Source organism: Lucilia cuprina, chromosome 6, assembly GCF_022045245.1.
Source record: "Lucilia cuprina isolate Lc7/37 chromosome 6, ASM2204524v1, whole genome shotgun sequence".
Classification (NCBI taxonomy): Eukaryota; Metazoa; Arthropoda; class Insecta; order Diptera; family Calliphoridae; genus Lucilia; species Lucilia cuprina.
Window position 1 is genome coordinate 48314062 of NC_060954.1, and position 16113 is coordinate 48330174.

At 28.3% G+C, this 16113-nt stretch overlaps 1 protein-coding gene across 5 annotated transcripts in view; it reads left to right on the top strand.

Moving 5' to 3' along the window:
• The window catches only part of LOC111676033 (protocadherin-like wing polarity protein stan), a 113130-nt gene that overhangs the window by 48309 nt on the left and 48708 nt on the right, over positions 1-16113 (top strand). For all 5 annotated transcript variants that reach the window (XM_046955414.1, XM_046955413.1, XM_046955415.1 and 2 more), the window contains 2 exons: positions 9527-9561; positions 14949-14989. The gene's annotated coding sequence lies outside the window, so the exon portion shown is untranslated. The remainder of the gene's footprint in view (positions 1-9526; positions 9562-14948; positions 14990-16113) is intronic.

Genomic DNA, 16113 nt, shown 5'->3' on the forward strand with positions numbered 1-16113 from the left:
AGCCAATAGACTAATACATAGAATAGTCAATAGATTAGTTCATAGAGTAGTAAATAGACTAGTTCATAGAGTAGTCAATAGACTAGTTTATGAAGTAGTCAATAGACTTTTTTATAGAGTAGCCAATAATCTAGTCCACATAGTGGGCAAAGGATTAGTTCAAAGACTAGTTTATAGACTAGTGTCTAGTCCATACACCTGTCAATAGATTAGTCCATAGAGTAGTAAAAAACTGGTCCATAATACAGTACAGATCCACAGAGTAGCCAAAAGACTAATCCACTAGATTAGTCCAAAGACATATCACTGGATTAGTCTAAATACTATTCCATAGAACAGTCAATAGCCAAGTCCATGCACCAGTCAATAGATTTTTCCATAAAATAGTCAAAAATTGGTCTTTAAAATAGTCAATAGACTTTTCCATGGAGTAGTCAATAGACTAGTTAATAGAGTAGTCAACAGATTAGTTCAAAGAGTAGTCAACAGACAAGTCCATAGACTAGACAATAGAGTAGTCAATAGACTTGTCTAAAGTAGTCAATAGACTTGTCTAGAGTAGTCAATAGACTTGTCTAGAGTAGTCAATAGACATGTCTAGAGTAGTCTAGACAAGTCTAGAGTAGTCAATAGACTAGAGTAGTCAATAGACTAGTCTAGAGTACTCAATAGACTAGTCTTAAGTAGTTAAGCTAGTCTAAAGTAGTTAATAGTCGAGTCTAGATTAGTTAAGAGTAGTCAATAGACTAGTCTAGAGTAGTCAGTAGACTAGTCAATGAACTACTTCAATAAAACACACACACACACTTTAACAAATAAAAAATATTTTAAATACTTATATTTCAATTAAAATGACATTTATTGTTAAACATTTAAAGAACATTTTACTTCATTTACCATTGAATCAATATAATATTTACGTAAAATATGTATGTAAATATGAAAAGCATTAAGAGAAAGGTAAAAAAAATATACAAGAAGATTTATAGCCTTAAGGACTGTCAAAAGGATTTTAAGTTGTTGGTGTTTTACTTTTATCTGTTTATTTATTTTGCTGATTATAGAGTAAACATTTCGGTAGAGGCATAAATAAAATGATTTTATAAAAATTAAGGAAATTAAATATTGAAAATGTTTTCGTATTTTTATTAATATAAATCTTAATTGAATCAATAATTGCAGTAGTAAATGTGGTGGCAATTAATAATAGCTTAAGTCGAATTATTGAATTTTGTGAAATTTTTTTCTTGGAAATTTTAGTAAAATAAAAATGAATTATTTTTCAAATTCCATAATTGACTTTGTGTGTTATTGTTTGTTACCATAAATATGTGGATTTTTGAAGTGAAAATTTAATTTAAAATAAATTAATTGTTATTGTAGCCTAGAAGAATGGGGAACTTGAGCCATTTCTAGTTAAGGCTATTAAAGGCTAACTCTTTCCCTTCTTTAAAAATATCAGTTTTTGACATTTAAAATCTTATACTTCTTTTGTTTATCTTGCCAAAAATCTTACAACTTTATTTTAACAATAATAATATTATTTTAGTAAAATTTTTTACGAGTCTCTATCAAGTATAAAAAGATTTAAAATTTTTTTAATACAACTTTTTTTCGCTCTTAATTAATCTTTTACATTTGGGGATTTCACTTGTATGTGTATTTAAGCATTAAAATGAATTGAAAATTTTTTATGCAAAAGTAACAATAACAAACACTATAAAAGTAGTAAATAAATAAAATACATTTACGTGTAAACTTTTAAGCATGTTAAGCTATATATACCCCGTAGAACTGGGAACCAATAGATTACATACAGCACTCCTAACCATATATACAAACACAAACCCTTCACCCGTCTCCTAATAATTGACAATTGCCTATGCAAACTTAAATTCTCTTTCAGGATCTGCAGGGTTTATATAAAAGCAAAATTTGTTTATATATGTATGCGTACGAATCTCACAAATCCCCTCAGATTCATGTAGTTTTAATGTAGTTGTTTTTGTTTGTTTGTTGTCGCATTGCTTGTTTTACTCATCATCAGAGAAGCAATTTAAAATGTCGGCCTCTAGAGGTGATTAACCTTTGTTTGTGTTTTGTTGATGTTGTTGTTTTATAACTTTTGTTTTTATTATTATTGTTGTTCTTGTTTTATATAGTTTTTCTTTAACATTTATCCATACCCTACTACTACCACTAGTACTAAGTTGTTTACTTTCCAAGAGAATTGCTAGCAAACGCTGCAAAATAAACAGAAGAACCCGAGAATAAAAGGAATAATTATTAATCATTAAAAAACATACATGCAGTGGGAATAAGATAAACAGTCTATAGAAAATGTGTAATCAGGACGAATGAAAATTCTACAGTGAAGCCTACATGAAAGTCTTTAGACTATCCTGTAGGCTTCACTGTAGAATTTTCCATCGTTCTGATCACACATAGAATAGTCCATAGTCTAGACTATAGAATAGTCCTAACTCAAGATAATAGAAGAGTCTAGAGTCAAGAATATGCAATAGTCTATAGTTGAGACTATAGAATAGTCTATAGTCAAGACTATAGAAAAGTCTATAGTCAAGACTACCGAATAGTCTATAGTCAAGACTATAGAATAGTCTATAGTCAAGACTATGGAATAGTCTATAGTCAAGACTATAGTCTACAGTCAAGACTATAGAATAATCTATAGTCAAGACAATAGAATAGTCCATAGTCAAGACTATAGAATAGTTTATAGTCAAGACTATAGAATAGACTAAAGTCAAGACTATAGAATAGTCTATAGTCAAGACTATAGAATAGTCTATAGTCAAGACTATAGAATAGTCTATAGTCAAGACTATAGAATAGTCTATAGTCAAGACTATAGAATAGTCTATAGTCAAGAATATAGAACAGTCTATAGTCAAGACTATAGAATAGTCTATAGTCAAGACTATAGAATAGTCTATAGTCAAGACTATAGAATAGTCTATAGTCAAGACTATAGAATAGTCTATAGTCAAGACTATAGAATAGTCTATAGTCAAGACTATAGAATAGTCTATAGTCAAGACTATAGAATAGTCTATAGTCAAGACTATAGAATAGTCTATAGTCAAGACTATAGAATAGTCTATAGTCAAGACTATAGAATAGTCTATAGTCAAGACTATAGAATAGTCTATAGTCAAGACTATAGAATAGTCTATAGTCAAGACTATAGAATAGTCTATAGTCAAGACTATAGAATAGTCTATAGTCAAGACTATAGAATAGTCTATAGTCAAGACTATAGAATAGTCTATAGTCAAGACTATAGAATAGTCTATAGTCAAGACTATAGAATAGTCTATAGTCAAGACTATAGAATAGTCTATAGTCAAGACTATAGAATAGTCTATAGTCAAGACTATAGAATAGTCTATAGTCAAGACTATAGAATAGTCTATAGTCAAGACTATAGAATAGTCTATAGTCAAGACTATAGAATAGTCTATAGTCAAGACTATAGAATAGTCTATAGTCAAGACTATAGAATAGTCTATAGTCAAGACTATAGAATAGTCTATAGTCAAGACTATAGAATAGTCTATAGTCAAGACTATAGAATAGTCTATAGTTAAGACTATAGAATAGTCTATAGTCAAGACTATAGAATAGTCTATAGTCAAGACTATAGAATAGTCTATAGTCAAGACTATAGAATAGTCTATAGTCAAGACTATAGAATAGTCTATAGTCAAGACTATAGAATAGTCTATAGTCAAGACTATAGAATAGTCTATAGTCAAGACTATAGAATAGTCTATAGTCAAGACTATAGAATAGTCTATAGTCAGGACTATAGAATAGTCTATAGTCAGGACTATAGAATAGTCTATAGTCAGGACTATAGAATAGTCTATAGTCAAGACTATAGAATAGTCTATAGTCCAGACTATAGAATAGTCTATATTCCAGACTATAGAATAGTCTATATTCCAGACTATAGAATAGTCTATATTCCAGACTATAGAATAGTCTATATTCCAGACTATAGAATAGTCTATATTCCAGACTATAGACTATTCTATAGTCTATAGCCCAGACTATAGAATAGTCTATAGTCAAGACTATAGATTAGTCTATAGTCAAGACTATAGAATAGTCTATAGTCAAGACTATAGAATAGTCTATAGTCAAGACTATAGAATAGTCTATAGTCAAGACTATAGAATAGTCTATAGTCAAGACTATAGAATAGTCTATAGTCAAGACCTTAGAATAATCTATTGTCAAGACTATAAATTAGTCTATAGTCAAGATTATAGAATAGTCTATAGTCAAGACTATAGAGACTACAGAATTGCCCAAAGTCGATACTATAGAAAAGTCTATAGTCGATACTATAGAAAAGTCTATAGTCGATACTATAGAAAAGTCTATAGTCGATACTATAGAAAAGTCTATTGTAAAGTCTATAGACGAGACTATAGAAAAGTCTATAGACGAGACTTTAGAAAAATCTAAAGACGAGACTATAGAAAAGCTTATAGACGAGACTATAGATAAGTCTATAGTCGATACTAAAGAAAAGTCTGTAGTCGATATTATAGAAAACTTTATAATCTAGACTATAAAATTTTTAAAACATTTTTAGTTTGTATTATCGATTTTTTTCCTAGTATATGTATGTATGTGTTTTTAAATCCTCTAACAAAATAATATTTAAAATAAAACCAACCTTTTAGTTCATTTACCACATACATATGTACATGAAATTTGGTTTCATTTTAAATATTACAATTCATTTACATTTACAATACCATTGAAAAACATTTTTTTAAATAAAATGTTAGTTACCAAAAAAAGGTTTAAATATAATACCAACATAATTCAAATATTGTTCTCGTACAATTGTTAAATTGGTTGCTATTATTGCAAAAATTTTCAACATATGTCAATTATTTTGAATGTGTTAGAGTTTACAAACAGATAAACAAATTCATATAAACATAGATTTTAATGTACATACATATGTATGTATTGTATTCATATGTTTTTAAAGTGAAAAATTTAAATTTTTCTAAAATGCTGTTTTGTTGAGTTGTGTTGTAAACAAATTTCAACAATAGTTGAATTATTCTGTAACATTAATTCTATTTATCTGTTGTTGCTAGTATTGTTACTGGAATAGTCCTTGATGTACATAGATTTCATTGTTATAATAAAATGGAAATTATTCGGGATGTGGAAAGTATTCTTAGAAATAAGCATAATATTAGAATATTATGTTTGATGTTTGAATAAGTATCGATAACTTAGTATGATTGTCTAGTTGAATAATATGCATGTGTTTGTATTGTATAACAACCCCTACACACATCTAACAATAATATCAAATGTCAAAGTTTCTTAGATTATAACACATAATTTTAAAAACTGAAAAGTTTCAATACACATACATACATTTTTTTAATTATATATGACATACAAATGTATTTATGTATCACATATTATGTATGTCAAAATTACATTCTTTTGTTATAAAAATTTATTATCATAATCATAATTGCAGCTTTTCAAAAATTTTCATTTATCTTAAAATTGATTTTGATATGAATATTGTTATTGGAATAAAACTACTTGTTGAGGAGTTACGAGATTTTTCAATTTAGTGTAGAACGGACAAACTCTAGATAAACGAAACTAATGAATAGTCTATAATATCAACTATAGAATAGTTTATAGTCACGACTATATAATAGATATAATAGATTATAAATAAGTCTGTAGTCTTGACTATAGAACAGTCTATAGTCTTGATTATAGAACAGTCTATAGTCTTGACTATAGAACAGTCTATAGTCTTGACTATAGAATAGTTTAAAGTCTTGACTATAGAATAATCTAAAGTCTTGACTATAGAATAGTCTATAGTCTTGACTATAGAATAGTCTATAGCCTTGACTATAGAATAGTCTATAGTCTTGACTATAGAATAGTCTATAGTCTTGACTATAGAATAGTCTATAGTCTTGACTATAGAATAGTCTATAGTCTTGACTATAGAATAGTCTATAGTCTTGACTATAGAATAGTCTATAGTCTTGACTATAGAATAGTCTATAGTCTTGACTATAGAATAGTCTATAGTCTTGACTATAGAATAGTCTATAGTCTTGACTATAGAATAGTCTATAGTCTTGACTATAGAATAGTCTATAGTCTTGACTATAGAATAGTCTATAGTCTTGACTATAGAATAGTCTATAGTCTTGACTATAGAATAGTCTATAGTCTTGACTATAGAATAGTCTATAGTCTTGACTATAGAATAGTCTATAGTCTTGACTATAGAATAGTCTATAGTCTTGACTATAGAATAGTCTATAGTCTTGACTATAGAATAGTCTATAGTCTTGACTATAGAATAGTCTATAGTCTTGACTATAGAATAGTCTATAGTCTTGACTATAGAATAGTCTATAGTCTTGACTATAGAATAGTCTATAGTCTTGACTATAGAATAGTCTATAGTCTTGACTATAGAATAGTCTATAGTCTTGACTATAGAATAGTCTATATTCTTGACTATAGAATAGTCTATAGTCTTGACTATAGAATAGTCTATAGTCTTGACTATAGAATAGTCTATAGTCTTGACTATAGAATAGTCTATAGTCTTGACTATAGAATAGTCTATAGTCTTGACTATAGATTAGTCTATAGTCTTGACTATAGAATAGTCTATAGTCTTGACTATAGAATAGTCTATAGTCTTGACTATAGATTAGTCTATAGTCTTGACTATAGAATAGTCTATAGTCTTGACTATAGAATAGTCTATAGTCTTGACTATAGAAAAGTCTATAGTCTTGACTATAGAATAGTCTATAGTCTTGACTATAGAATAGTCTATAGTCTTGACTATAGAATAGTCTATAGTCTTGACTATAGAATAGTCTATAGTCTTGACTATAGAAAAGTCTATAGTCTTGACTATAGAAAAGTCTATAGTCTTGACTATAGAAAAGTCTATAGTCTTGACTATAGAATAGTCTATAGTCTTGACTATAGAATAGTCTATAGTCTTGACTATAGAATAGTCTATAGTCTTGACTATAGAATAGTCTATAGTCTTGACTATAGAATAGTCTATAGTCTTGACTATAGAATAGTCTATAGTCTTGACTATAGAATAGTCTATAGTCTTGACTATAGAATAGTCTATAGTCTTGACTATAGAATAGTCTATAGTCTTGACTATAGAATAGTCTATAGTCTTGACTATAGAATAGTCTATAGTCTTGACTATAGAATAGTCTATAGTCTTGACTATAGAATAGTCTATAGTCTTGACTATAGAATAGTCTATAGTCTTGACTATAGAATAGTCTATAGTCTTGACTATAGAATAGTCTATAGTCTTCCCTATAGAATAGTCTATAGTCTTCCCTATAGAATAGTCTATAGTCTTGGCTATAGAATAGTCTATAGTCTTGACTATAGAATAATCTATAGTCTTGACTATAGAATAGTCCATAGTCTTGACTATAGAATAGTCTATAGTCTTGGCTATAGAATTGTCTATAGTCTTGACTATAGAATTGTCTATAGTCTTGACTATAGAATTGTCTACAGTCTTCCCTATAGAATAGTCTATAGTCTTGGCTATAGAATAGTCTATAGTCTTGACTATAGAATAGTCTATAGTCTTGACTATAGAATAGTCCATAGTCTTGACTATAGAATAGTCTATAGTCTTGACTATAGAATTGTCTATAGTCTTGACTATAGAATAGTCTATAGTCTTGACTATAGAATTGTCTATAGTCTTGACTATAGAATAGTCTATAGTCTTGACTATAGAATAGTCTATAGTCTTGACTATAGAATAGTCTATAGTCTTGACTATAGAATAGTCTATAGTCTGGACTATAGAATAGTCTATAGTCTTGACTATAGAATAGTCTATAGTCTTGACTATAGAATAGTCTATAGTCTTGACTATAGAATAGTCTATAGTCTTGACTATAGAATAGTCTATAGTCTTGACTATAGAATAGTCTATAGTCTTGACTATAGAATAGTCTATAGTCTTGACTATAGAATAGTCTTTAGTCTTGGCTATGGAATAGTCTATAGTTTTGGCTATAGAATAGTCTATATTCTTTTCTGTAGAATATTCTATAGTCTTGACTATAGATTAGTCTATAGTCTTGACTATGGAATAGTCTATAGTTTTGACTATTGAAGAGTCTATAGTCTTGACTATAGAAGAGTCTATAATCTTGATTATAGAAGAGTTTATTGTCTTGACTATAGAAGGGTCGATAAAAGAGTATAGAGTCTTATGTATAGAATAGTAAAATCAATAAACAAACTATAGCACAGTCTGTAATCTCGATTACAAAAAACAATATATGTAAGGCATCTTTATACCCTTTTACAATTTCTACTTTTTATATATTTTAAATTATGACCTAAAGCAATAAAAATGCCAAATAAATTTTGTTGTCCCAATAAAAAGTCAAATGATACAATTTAATTTTATATGACAAATTTTGTTAATAAAAGGCCTTTAATTGTTAAAAAAAATCTATTGTTTAATAACAAATAAAACTCTGCAATAAAGATTTGAAATTGTATTTTTGTCATTGAAAAAATATACATACATGTATGTATACATGTGTATAAACATTAACCTTTTCACTTTCATTTCACTTAATTTTTAAGATCCTTTTTTCCGAACTCTCTAATCACAAAGAAAATCCTTTTTAGATATTTTTTTTTTAAAGAATGAAAGAAAAGCTTAATATGCCCTTAAGACCTTTTGGGTAGAGATTGCAATAGAAAACATTAGAATTGAATAGATTTTTGCACAAAAACATTATTTTATAGAGAAAATTACTAGGCCTTTACAATCCTTATTTAAAGTTTAATATTAAGTAGAAAATTATACATACATATGTATGCTCCGACATATGTACATATGTATGTTTATGTTTATGTATAGGAAAACTTACACAAATGAGAAAATTTGCTTAAACTATGATTGCTCATATTTGTCCTTAAATTGGTTTCTAGATATTTACTTTATGCATCAGACATAATAAAGAATATCTATACAAAACATTCGTATATGTACTACTGTATCTAAAAGATACATAAATTCAAATCTATGTATAGTAGTATATTTAGGATAAATACATATGTATTTTATTGAAGAGAATTTATAAGCCTCCAGTGAAAATAAATGTATGTGTGTTTGTTTGTATATTACTTTTATACAAATGAGAATGTCTGCGTAAGGAAATTAAAGAAACTTAAATCCTGTGTTTTATGAATTTCAAATATTTAATGAAGTATAAACTTTTCTGTGAAAACATAAACATACAACAGCATGTACATGTTCTCATAACATTTAACAGATGTGAAAGTTAGAAATTTAAAGTTATTTGACAATAAAGAAAGGGATTCAAAAGTTTATCACAATTATTTGTCTTAACTATATGATATCTTTTTGATTTTAATATTTTTTCCTCTCTCTTTTCAGATTAAAACATTTGCCATTTTGAAAAAAAATAAGTGGTAAGTTGCTAATACAATTACTTTAAATCTTCAAAACTTTTGAGCCAATTGAGTTTTTAAACCCAAAATATCAAATCTAAAAAAATCCCTAAAAAATCAGGTCATAATAATAAAATATTTTGAATTTAATTAAATTTTACTTTTTTTTGAAAACTTTAAGAATACCCTACACTACCATAGAGTGCTTGATAATTATTGTTCAAGAGATTATAAAATTGGTATATACTAGACTCTTGTCGTGACTATAGACCAGAAAATAGTCAGGAGAATAGTCGAGCTTTGGTCCTAACTCTAGATTAGACTATACACTAGGCTTGTCTATAGACTAGACTATAGACTAGACTATAGACTAGACTATAGACTAGACTATAGACTGGACTATAGACTAGACTATAGACTAGACTATAGACTAGACTATAGACTAGACTATAGACTGGACTATAGACTAGACTATAGACTAGACTATAGACTAGACTATAGACTAGACTATAGACTAGACTATAGACTAGACTATAGACTAGACTATAGACTAGACTATAGACTAGACTATAGACTAGACTATAGACTAGACTATAGACTAGACTATAGACTAGGCTATAGACTAGACTATAGACTAGACTATAGACTAGACTATCGACTAGACTATAGACTAGACTATAGACTAGACTATCGACTAGACTATAGACTAGACTATAGACTAGACTATAGACTAGACTATAGACTAGACTATAGACTAGACTATAGACTAGACTATAGACTAGACTATAGACTAGACTATAGACTAGACTATAGACTAGACTATAGACTAGACTATAGACTAGACTATAGACTAGACTATAGACTAGACTATAGACTAGACTATAGACTAGACTATAGACTAGACTATAGACTAGACTATAGACTAGACTATAGACTAGACTATAGACTAGACTATAGACTAGACTATAGACTAGACTATAGACTAGACTATAGACTAGACTATAGACTAGACTATAGACTAGACTATAGACTAGACTATAGACTAGACTATAGACTAGACTATAGACTAGACTATAGACTAGACTATAGACTAGACTATAGACTAGACTATAGACTAGACTATAGACTAGACTATAGACTAGACTATAGACTAGACTATAGACTAGACTATAGACTAGACTATAGACTAGACTATAGACTAGACTATAGACTAGACTAGACTATAGACTAGACTATAGACTAGACTATAGACTAGACTATAGACTAGACTATAGACTAGACTATAGACTAGACTATAAACTAGACTATAGACTAGACTATAGACTAGAATATAGACTAGACTATAGACTAGACTATAGACTAGACTACAGACTAGACTATAGACTAGACTATAGACTAGACTATAGACTAGACTATAGACTAGACTATAGACTAGACTCTAGACTAGACTATAGACTAGACTATAGACTAGACTATAGACTAGACTATAGACTAGACTATAGACTAGACTAGACTATAGACTAGACTAGACTATAGACTAGACTAGACTATAGACTAGACTATAGACTAGACTAGACTAGACTTTAGACTAGACTATAGACTAGACTATAGACTAGACTATAGACTAGACTATAGACTAGACTATAGACTAGACTATAGACTAGACTATAGACTAGACTATAGACTAGACTATAGACTAGACTATAGACTAGACTATAGACTAGACTATAGACTAGACTATAGACTAGACTATAGACTAGACTATAGACTAGACTATAGACTAGACTATAGACTAGACTATAGACTAGACTATAGACTAGACTATAGACTAGACTAGACTATAGACTAGACTAGACTATAGACTAGACTAGACTATAGACTAGACTAGACTATAGACTAGACTATAGACTAGACTATAGACTAGACTATAGACTAGACTATAGACTAGACTATAGACTAGACTATAGACTAGACTATAGACTAGACTATAGACTAGACTTTAGACTATAGACTAGACTATAGACTAGACTATAGACTAGACTATAGACTAGACTATAGACTAGACTATAGACTAGACTATAGACTAGACTATAGACTAGACTATAGACTAGACTATAGACTAGACTATAGACTAGACTATAGACTAGACTATAGACTAGACTATAGACTAGACTATAGACTAGACTATAGACTAGACTATAGACTAGACTATAGACTAGACTATAGACTAGACTATAGACTAGACTATAGACTAGACTATAGACTAGACTATAGACTAGACTATAGACTAGACTATAGACTAGACTATAGACTAGACTATAGACTAGACTATAGACTAGACTATAGACTAGACTATAGACTAGACTATAGACTAGACTATAGACTAGACTATAGACTAGACTATAGACTAGACTATAGACTAGACTATAGACTAGACTATAGACTAGACTATAGACTAGACTATAGACTAGACTATAGACTAGACTATAGACTAGACTATAGACTAGACTATAGACTAGACTATAGACTAGACTATAGACTAGACTATAGACTAGACTATAGACTAGACTATAGACTAGACTATAGACTAGACTATAGACTAGACTATAGACTAGACTATAGACTAGACTATAGACTAGACTATAGACTAGACTATAGACTAGACTATAGACTAGACTATAGACTAGACTACAGACTAGACTATAGACTAGACTACAGACTAGACTATAGACTAGACTATAGACTAGACTACAGACTAGACTATAGTATAGCACAGATTACAGACCGGACTGTGGGCTAGACTATAGTCCAGACTACAGACTAAACTATAGACTAGGCTAGACTACAGTCCAGATTATGGGCTAAACCATAGTCCAGCCTATAGAATAGACTATAGTCCCGACTATATTCTAGATTTTAGACTAGACTACAATTCAGCCAAAATGTAGGCTACCTAGTCTTAACTGTAAGCTAGGATATAGTCCACAATTGACTATTGTCCAGAAGATAGACTAGACTATAGTCCAGACTGTGAACTGGACTTTAGACAAGACTATGGTTTAGCCTTTAGTCAAGATAATTGTCCAATCTATAGTCCAAGACTATAGGAAAACCATCTAGCAATTTCCTCTTACTTTAGCAAAGTATGTTGTGAATTCCTTAGTGTTATAGGATTATTTAGACATTAGCATTATTTGTTATATTTTTTTAAATTGTAAATTAAACAAAATGCCAACGTTAACTTAAATAAACATTTTTATTTAGAAAATGAACGTGTTGTATAGAGGATTTTAGAGATTAAACTATATTCATAACCCACTAAATTTTGAAAAATATTGAAAGCACGTTTCACAGCATAACCATTAAAACAAAAAATACCAAAAAAATAAAATATTTTTTTATAAGGCAAAAGAACAATCAAATTTCAAGGCTATAGAATTTTATATATATTATTAGAAGTTATTTATATTGTTTAAAGTAAATTTAATAATTTTTTGTAATTTAGATCAAAGTTTTTTTATTTATAACGCTTTAATTTTAATACATTATCATATTGTTAATTGGAAATTTTAAAGTGTTATTAAATGTTCAACATTTTTTTGCAGATTTCTGTTTTACCCTAAAAACTGTAATTTATATAAATTGTTTGTCTTTTTTTCGTATTTTACTTTCAACTTCAAACGCCTCTTCATTATTTACTTTGTTATAACTATTTACTACTACTTAGTAGTATTTTATTATTTAACAACTTGATTCCTACAATCATACAATTTTTTTTTCTATAAACAACAAATATTTTCTGTTGCTGTGTATGTGTTGCCAACAATTATATATTTCTGTTTATGCTTCAAATCATTTTCCCACACTTAATATTGTGGTGCTGTTTCTCGCACAAACATGCAACTAAAATGACTGTATACATTATTATCCACTACGCTACTAAAAAGTGGAGAGCATTATAAATTTGTGCTAGTGTCTGTTACTTATTCTTATTAGTCGTTTTATATCCAACTTTTTTTCAACTATCAATCTAATTGGTATAACTAACTAAATTAGAGTTCTAGATCTATTCTATTCCGTCACTAATATCGCTTTTATCAACCAACATTATCTGCCTAAAGTTGTAAGCATTTGTTTACACCAACACACAACTAGTGTACTTCATCTCAAGTTCGGTTATGATTAGCTTAACTTTCATACTTTTTACAAATACTTACAGATAGATATGTTTTATTTTTTCAGAAAGAAATAGTATTGTTATTTCTTAAGTTTTCTTTACATTTTTCTTCTAACTTAAATGAAAAAATAAACAAATTTGCATTTTTTCTCATTCACATAATGAAAATGCGTTCCAATGTGTAAATGTCTGTGAGTAAAAAATTATTTTTAAATTTATATATTCAAATATATTACAGTTAAGGGTGGAGTGAAGTCTTGAAATTCATACCATGGAAGGGTTTTACAATAGTATCGGCTGTAGTCTAGTCTATAGTCTATAGTCTAGTCTATAGTCTATAGCCTAGTCTATAGTCTATAGTCTAGTCTATAGTCTAGTCTATAGTCTAGTCTACAGTCTAGTCTATAGTCTATAGTCCAGTCTATAGTCTAGTCTATAGTCTAGTCTATAGTCTAGTCTATAGTCTAGTCTATAGTCTAGTCTATAGTCTAGTCTATAGTCTAGTCTATAGTCTAGTCTATAGTCTAGTCTATAGTCTAGTCTATAGTCTAGTCTATAGTCTAGTCTATAGTCTAGTCTATAGTCTAGTCTATAGTCTAGTCTATAGTCTATTCTATAGTCTAGTCTGTAGTCTAGTCTATAGTCTAGGAGACGTAGGGTCATTGTACGTTCAGTATAATTGTTTAATAACTTTTCGTATATTTATTTTATATTATAGTAATCGTTGCATTATATCGTTAAAAATCCCTGACAAAAACATTTAAAAATATTTGCTTTTCTAATGTTCTAAATACATTTAAAATGTTTGTATGTATTTAGGTATGTTTGTGTATTTTAATTATTGGATAAAATCTCTATGAACCACAAATAGATTATATAGATACAAATACATGAATGTCTTTACCAAATATTGAAAATAAATTTATGTCAAACATTTAACTTTATTTATTGTGTTGAAAGGATATTTTTTCTGTATTAATTTATGCAAAGCATTTAGAAATTATTTATTTATTTTTTTGATAAATAAAATTATTATATAGAGTTATTTGAGATATGTTTATATGTAAGTCTCGAATTCTTTTTTTTATATTTTGATATTTTCATAAATTTTGTATTTAAAAACCTCGTATTTTTATTTAAAAACCTCGTCGCCTGTATAATGACACTCAAAAGAAAACATTTTCATTTAATATAAATTAATTTATTTTTTTATCATTCTTTATATTTGCAGAACATTCAAAATTTTGACATTTAATTATGAGAGATTTTAATGTAAGTACAAACACATATTTTTAATTAATTTCATGCTTTCTGGTAGCTTTTGTCCCCCAAACTGTCTAGAGTTCATTAACAATATTGTGTTCACTTCAAAAAAAAATGTTTTAATTCAAAACAAAAATTCTACAATTTTATCAAAGAAAATATTTATTTTTCAATTTAAACAAATTACTTGTACTAACTGTTTTTAAATTACTAAAATTCTAGCTTTTTTTCTTAAAAGTTATTTCAATAATAAATATATTTAAATTAAAACGTGTTTTCTACAAAACATGATTACAAATATAATTAATTGCTTTTCAGTTTTATTTACAAACCACAGTAAGTGGAACCTGCTGTGCCTTTCGAATGAAAGAAAAAATATTTTTTTTATTTTAAAATACTAAATGGCCACTTCTACTACTACAACATCATCATTATGCTGATGATCATCATAATCATTAGGCAGATGAGATTATTAATGATAAATACTTTAAGCAGAAAGAAACATAGTTTACATTGAAAACATAAACTACCCAGTAGTTCTAAAATGACCTCACTTCATTTTCTTACATTTCTTTAACATTTTTGTTGATTATTTGAATGGATTTCGTTTAATAGTGAAAAATTAAACAACACTTTATTACCTACAGGTAAACTAAAGAGTAATCAGTCCAGAAATTGTTCTTAAATGGTTATCGCCTAAGTTATCTCAAATGTTTGATATATTCTTTAGTTTACACTAGTCTCCCAAAAATTCTGGGTTCTGCTACAACTCTTATATTTTATTCTATTTATTACTAACCCCACTATAACTTGTAGAGAACCTCTTTAAAACTGCAAACTAATTTATTAATACATACACATATACATACATATATTTTGTATAAAATATGTTGGCAATAAAAATAAAAAAATGTTAAATATTACATACGAAGTAAAAATTATCGAGAAACATTCCTAATAAGACATGAAATTCAGTTCTGGTTCAGTTCTAGTTCAATTCTAGTACAGTTCTAGTTCAGTTCTAGTCTACTTCAGTTCTAGTTCAGTTCTTGTTCAGTTCTAGTTCAGTTCTAGTTCAGTTCTAGTTCAGTTCTAGTTCAGTTCTAGTTCAGTTCTAGTTCAGTTCTAGTTCA